General features: G+C 39.6%; 1 pseudogene; it reads left to right on the forward strand.

The window, feature by feature from the left end:
* The first annotated feature begins 1,438 nt into the window (after positions 1–1,438).
* Positions 1,439–2,331, forward strand: LOC111536431 (annotated as a pseudogene).
* Positions 2,332–7,361: the final 5,030 nt, after the last annotated feature.

A 7,361-nucleotide genomic window follows, 5' to 3' on the forward strand; every position in this document is an offset into this window, starting at 1 on the left:
ATCTAAAAAGCAGACAATTCCAATTCTGACAAGGATGTGGAACACGGGAACTCTCATTCATTGCTGGCAGGAATGCAAAATGGTACAGCCACTTTGAAAATAGTTTGGCAGTTTCCTTCAAAGCTAAACATATTTTACCATACAATGGAACAATCATGCTCCTAAAAATTCCTCCAATTAATTTGAAAACCTATGTCTATGCAAAAACTTGTATGGGCCAGGTGCGGTTGCTTATGTCTATAATCCCAGCACTTTGGGAGGCCAAGACAGGCAGATCGTTTGAACCTGGGAGACCATCCTGGGCAACATGGCAAAATCCCATCTGTACAAAAAATACAAAAAAATTAGCTGGGCATGGTGTCACATGCCTGTAGTCTCAGCTATTTTGGAGGGTGAGGCAGGGGGATCACCTGAACCCAGGAGGTTGAGGCTGTGGTGAGCTGTGACTGCACCATAGCACTCCACCCTAGGCAATAGAGTTAGACCCTGTGACAAAACAAAAACGAAAACAAACAACTTGCACAATATTATTTATGTCAGTTTTATTCATAATTACCAAAAACTCAAAGCAACTAAGAAATTATTCAATAGGAGAATGGACAGACAAACTGGGGGACATCTATGCAATGGAATGTTATTTAGGGATAGAAAGAAATGAAACTGGGCATGATGGTGCATGCTGTAGTCCAAGGTACTTGGGAGGCTAAGGCAAGAAAATTGCTTGAGGCCAGGAGTTGGAAGCTGCAGTGAGCTATGATCATGGCACTGCACTCCAGCCTGGGTGACAGATTGAGACCCTATCTCAAAAAAACAAAACAAAACAAAATTTTTAAAAAAGAAATGAGCTATGAAGCCATAAAAAGACATGGATGAATTTTAAACACATATTGTTAGGTGAAACAAGCCAGTATGAAAAGACTAATGACTGTAGTATTCTAATTATATGACATCCTAGGAAGAACAAACCTATAGTGACAATAAAAACATCAGTGGTATCCAGGGTTTGCCGGGAGGAATGTAAGGTTCAAAAGACAATGCACGAGGTTTTTGTGTTTGTGTTTTAGGATGGTGAAAATATTCTCTACAAATTGTAATTGTAATAACATGGCACTGTGCAGTATGTCTAAACACAATGTATACAAACTAACTGGATACTTAATGTATACAAACTAAACACTCATTTAGGAATTAGGAGCATCCCGGGATGGAATGAGGAATGTGACAAAATCATCTAAATGTATTACAAATATAGGCTGGACTGAGCTGGTTGCCTCCTGTTATTGTGGGGGCAATTCACTTCGTCCCAACTACTTGATACTTTCACTTCTGGAGGTCATATTTCTCTAAGATCTTCCAGAAAAAAAGTCTTAAAGCTGCCTTAGCCTTTATTTTTACAGTCCAGTTCTTAATTTTTTCCCTCCTATTCCCCAATAATAACATGAGTGTGGATCCAGCCTATCCCCAAAGCCTGCCTTGCTCTGAAGCATCCAACTATAAAGAATCTTCACCTACACCAGTGACTTGTGGGCCTGAAGAAAACTATCCATCCTTGCAAATGTCTTCTGCTGAGATGCCTCACACAGAGACTGTCTCTCCTCTTCCTTCCTCCATGGATCTGCTTATTCAGGACAGCCCTGATTCTTCTACCAGTCCCAAAGGCAAAAAACCCACTTCTGCAGAGAAGAGCACTGCAAAAAAGGAAGACAAGGTTCTGGTCAAGAGACAGAAGACCAGAACTGTGTTCTCTTCCACCCAGCTGTATGTACTTAATGATAGATTTCAGAGACAGAAATACCTAAGCCTCCAGCACATGCAAGAACTTTCAACCATCCTGAACCTTAGCTACAAACAGGTTAAGACCTGGTTCCAGAACCAGAGAATGAAATCTAAGAGGTGACAGAAAAACAACTGGCCAAAGAATAGCAGTGGTGTGACTCAGAAGGCCTCAGCACCTACCTACCCCAGCCTCTACTCTTCCTATCCCTGGTGAACACGACTGGAAACCTTCCAATGTGGAGCAACCAGACCTGCAGCAATTCAGCCTGGAGCAACCAGACCCAGAACGTCCATTCCTGGAGCAACCACTCCTGGTGCACCCAGTCCTGGAACGGTCAGGCCTGGAAGAGTCTCTTCTATAACTGTGGAGAGGAATCTCTGCAGTCCTGCGTGCAGTTCCAGCCAAATTCTCCTGCCAGTGACTTGGAGGTTGCCTTGGAAACTGCTGGGGAAAGCCATAATGTAATACAGCAGACCACTAGGTATTTTAGTACTCCACAAGCCATAGATTTATTCCTAAAGTACTCCACGAACATGCAACCTGAAGATACCTGAAGATAAGTGAAACTGATATTATTCAATTTCAGTGTGGGCACTGGCTGAATCCTACCTCTCCTTGCCTCCCCTCTCTTATAGGATTTTTCTTGTTTGGAAACCACGTGTTCTGGTTTCCGTTATGCCTATCCAGTCAATTTGATGGAGGGTGGGGTATGATTGGAGCCTAATCAGAGAGGTTTCTTTCTTTTTTCCTATTGAATCTTCCTGTAGAAAAAACCTTTTAATGATCTTGGCTGTCAAGGACAACATGGTAGAAGCTGTCTCTGGCTATAGATAAGTATATACAATACTAGTTTGGATATCTTTACGGTTTAGAATCTAACCTCAAGAATAAGAAGTAAAAGTACAAATTGGTGTGATGAAGGTATATTCCTATTTTTTGGGATTGGGAGGCTTTACTTATTTTTTTAAAAAACTCCATTGAGGTGAAGGGTTAAGCTGTAACATACTACATTTATTTCCTCAACCCTTTTTGGCTCTGTTTTACTATAGCCCCCATTCTGTTGGTTATGCTAATATTTGTAGAAAGAGATCTTGTACTTGCTGCATCATAATGACATTAGTACTACTTTGGCTGGTTTAAGTACAGATGAATAAAACAACCATTTTTCCTCAAAAAATAAATGTATTACAAATATTAAAAAATGACATCAATGAGGTCAGTGGGGGAATAGGGTGTTGACCAAAGCAACTTTGGAAATTAATGGTCTGTAAAACTAAAGGCAAACAAAACTGTATATAAGCCTGTACTCTTGTTGATAAATTGTAAATGTGAATTAACAATTCTGGTACTGCTATATATGTATACTGGAATTTAACCATTAAGTAAACGAATGAGAGATGGTGGGAGCCAGGTATCACTGCTGGAGTGACAGTTTATAGATAAGCATCAGGTGAAGGCTAGAGTAATTCATGTGGTAATAGATTAGAGTCAGAGGCAACAGTATGAACTCATATTTAGGTTTATATAGATACATATGGTTACACATAGAAATATTCATAGATATGTGTATATGCATGGGTTAGTATACACACATATCTTTCCTCCCTCTGTCAGCTGAGAGGATCTAGGAGCAGCAACACCCCAGTAGCAACAAGCTCACCTGGTACCTCGATCTTGTTTTCTAATACTATTTTCCAATAAAAGGACCCGGGGCTTCTTGGAGGAAATTCCAGATGCTAGGACTGAGGCAGGAAATATACAAGATGAGCCTGAAGCATCCTGTAGTGCCAGAAATCAAGGAAGTGCTAAGCAACAACAACAACAAAATCAAACCACAGTGTATGTTATGGGGCACAGGAGGCAACTGAAAGAGCTCCCAATGGCCACAATGGGAGCAATTCAAGCAATGAAATATAGTAGTATCTGATTATAACCCAAAGTACAAGATCAATATCTGTGAGTCCATACTGTCATAAACAAATCATTGAATAAATATATAAGTGTGGGAGAATAGACAAATCTGTGCAGAAGAATTCCAAATAAATTATGTAGATACTCTGCCCTCAAGGAGGTGGAGCATGATTTCTCCCTTTTTTTTTTGAGATGGAGTCTCACTCTGTTGCCCAGGCTGGAGTGCGGTGGCGAGATCTCCGCTCACTGCAAGCTCCGCATCCCGGGTTCACGCCATTCTCCGGCCTCAGCCTCCCGAGTGGCTGGGACTACAGGTGCCTGCTACCATGCCCGCCTAAGTTTTTGTATTTTTAGTAGAGACGGGGTTTCACCGTGTTAGCCAGGATGGTCTCGATCTCCTGACCTCGTGATCCGCCCGCCTCGGCCTCCCAAAGTGTTGGGATTACAGGCATGAGCCACTGTGCCCGGCCTGATTTCCCACTTCTTAAGCATGGACTGTGCACATTGATTGACTTCCTTCCAAAGTTTCAATATGGAAAAGGGGAAATAAAAAATAAAAGAGTAAATGTACAGTGGAGAAATATAACAATACCTCAGCCAAATGATCCAGGTCAATATCAAGAGTGATAAGTCATGTTGATAATGTTATATGCACTTGGTATGACATGATGAGATTGACACTTTTTGGGTGAGGTCTTCTTCTCAAAATCTTACAATCCCAGTCTAATCATGAAAAACCTCAGACAAATCCTGATTAAGATACACTCTACAAAATATTTGACCAATTCTCCTCTAAACTGTGAAGTGTATCAAAAACACAGAAAGTCTGAAAAAAACATAGTAGCCAATAGAAGCCTAAGGAGACATGATGATTAAATATAATGTGGTGTCCCGAATGGTAAAGTAAAACAGAAAAAAACCAGGTAATAACTAAGGAAACCTGAATCAAGAAAGGACTTCAGTTAATAATAATGTATCAATACTTTTTCATTAATTGTGACAAATGTACCATAGTAATGGAAAATGTTAATAATAGAAGAAATTGTGTGCAGGGTTTATGAGAACTCTCTATACAATCTTTATGTTTTTTAAGTCTAAAACTGTTCTAAAAATGCAGTTTATTTAAAAACAAAAAGCAATGAGTCAGGGTTTTGGATGGAGCTCCTTTAAATCCAAGAAACACAACCAGAAGTGTTGCAAAAGCATTGAATAAATTCCACCTACCCACAGAGCATCAACGTTTGTATTTGTTGTTGGCAAAGAAATTTTGTAAATGTGTCAGCATACTAAAAAAAAAAAAAAAAATGAAGTTTCACAAAGGCTTACAAAATAAGATATTTTCTTGGGTGGTATCATTAGAAGCTTCCTGGACAGAACACAAGCAGTTTTAGTCCAGTTGTATGATATTGAGATGTAGCATACCTACCAATTATCCCATAACTTACTTCTTAATATCGCAAGAAACATCAGTAATTATGGAGTCAATGATAGTATTTGATAGAGACACCATTTCTGAATCTCCTTCTACTCAAAGTTATCTATCAATGCAACCAGTCCCAGAGCACTGGGCTTCAAAATCTTCCTAAATTGAGTGTGGCATCTTTCTCCTGAAAAGACATGTCTATTAACCAACTCAACATCTCCTCCTCGATGTATTGAATATCTTTCATTTGTCCTTTCCAATATATTCTATACCCCTCTTTACTCTGCGCTCTGCCATGGAAGGCTGAACTCTGGATTACATTAGAGGGCTCATTTGTCCTGACTTCCTGTTGGGTTTAGTCAATGGGGAACACCAACAGAAGAACAAACAGGAAGGAGGAGATGAGGTTGGAGTATTTATTTCTGATTCCATCCCCACAGCATTGCTGAGTACTGTCTGCATTCCTCAGAAGGGTTTCAGCCCCTTCCTCGGCCCTTTGCACAGTACCACATGGCCCCAGTCTGCTTCCTTATCCTGTCAGGCCTAGGGTTGTAAAACAGTCAACATATTTTTTAGCCTGGTGCTATTGCACTATCTCTTGTGCTTTTCCTGTCTTTGTATATTTATAAATAGTTCCATTATTATGCCTCTCCTCAAATTAACCTAATTTGACTGTTTCCCTTTGGAACCCTAATTGATATACCTCAAACTTAAAATGTCCCCATCTACATCCCCAACCCCCGATCTGCTTCTCCAGCTACAGTAGTCTTCCCCCATAGTAATTAAATGATAACTCCATTCTTTCAGTTGTTCAAGCCAAATAGCTTGGCTTGATTCCTATCTTTCAAACCTTACATAAAATTAACATCCTATATGTCTATCTTAGAAATGTTTCCGGAGTCTGACCACTTCTTAATGTTTCCACCACTATTTAATACTATCCTGGTTCAAGCCACTAGGTTATGTAGATTGTTTTAGGTTCCTCCTAACTGGTTTTTCTGCTTCCATCTTTGCCCTTTACGGTCTAGTATTAGACTTGCAGAAGCCAGAATGACCCTCTTAAAACACAAGTCAGATCATACCACTCCCTTGTTCAAACCCTCTAAAGGCTTCTTATTTCCCTTAGGGTAAAATCAAAGTCTTGGCCATGTCCCCGCATACCACCAGCTCTCAGCTCATGCCATTCTACCCTTTACTGCCTCTGCACGAGGCACAATTACCTCCTTGCTATTCCTCGAACAGACCAAGCTTGCTCCTGCCACAGGGGACTTTCAAGTTACTGTTCCTTCTGTTGCATCACTTTTCTTCCAGATATCTATATGACTTGCTCCCTCACTTCCTTCATGTCTCTGCTCAAATGTATATTATAGGCAAGCCTTTCCTTAATCATGCTATATAAAAGAGCTGCACCCCCATTTCTCATCTCAATCCATCTCTTTTAGTTCATTTTATTTTTCTTCATAGCATTTATCACCAGACGCGTATTTGCTTATAGTTTTTCTTCCCTAACCTGAGTATAAGGTGGTATTCTTGACTATTTTGTTCACTACTGACTCCCAGGGCCTAGAATAGTTACTGGCCCATAATAGGCCTTCCACAAACATTCATTAAATGAGTAAATGTATATGGTAACTGATATTGTAGTGTACTTTAAAGATAAAGCTTTTGCATTGTGGTAAATCTAATTTTCAGTAAAGGTCTATAGTTTTAGACCAAACCTTCTAATGAAAAAGATCCACAGAATGCCGGGTATTTCAGAAAGGAGAGAACCAATGTGTGTTAGAAGTTTCTTTGGCTTTCTGTAACCATTGTGAAGAAACGTGTGAACCAGATATCTTCGTCCCATCATATTTAATAATGAAAGTCACAACATATAATAAAGGTTGTCATATTTTCCTTTAGAAAATTTTAAACTTTAGCTATACCCATTGTATACAAATATAGATGCAATAATTGTAATATCAAGGTATGTTTTCCTACATTCCTATCAAGTATTCTACTTGACTTGTTACGAAGAGAGTAGAAATTACATGTTGCCTGACTGGGTAAGGTAGCATTTCTTGCACACTTCCTCTTTGGAGAGTTAGAATGTTTTAACAAAATAATAATGTTTCAACCTAATTTCACATAAAATAAATGTTGCCAAGAAAAATCTTTGCACCTAATTCATGAACTCTCCATCTTCCCCTACCTTCTGTCCCCAACCCAGTCCATTCATGTACCCTAGTCTGTGTATCTGCTCTGGATTTT

Source organism: Piliocolobus tephrosceles, chromosome 12, assembly GCF_002776525.5.
Source record: "Piliocolobus tephrosceles isolate RC106 chromosome 12, ASM277652v3, whole genome shotgun sequence".
NCBI lineage: Eukaryota > Metazoa > Chordata > Mammalia > Primates > Cercopithecidae > Piliocolobus > Piliocolobus tephrosceles.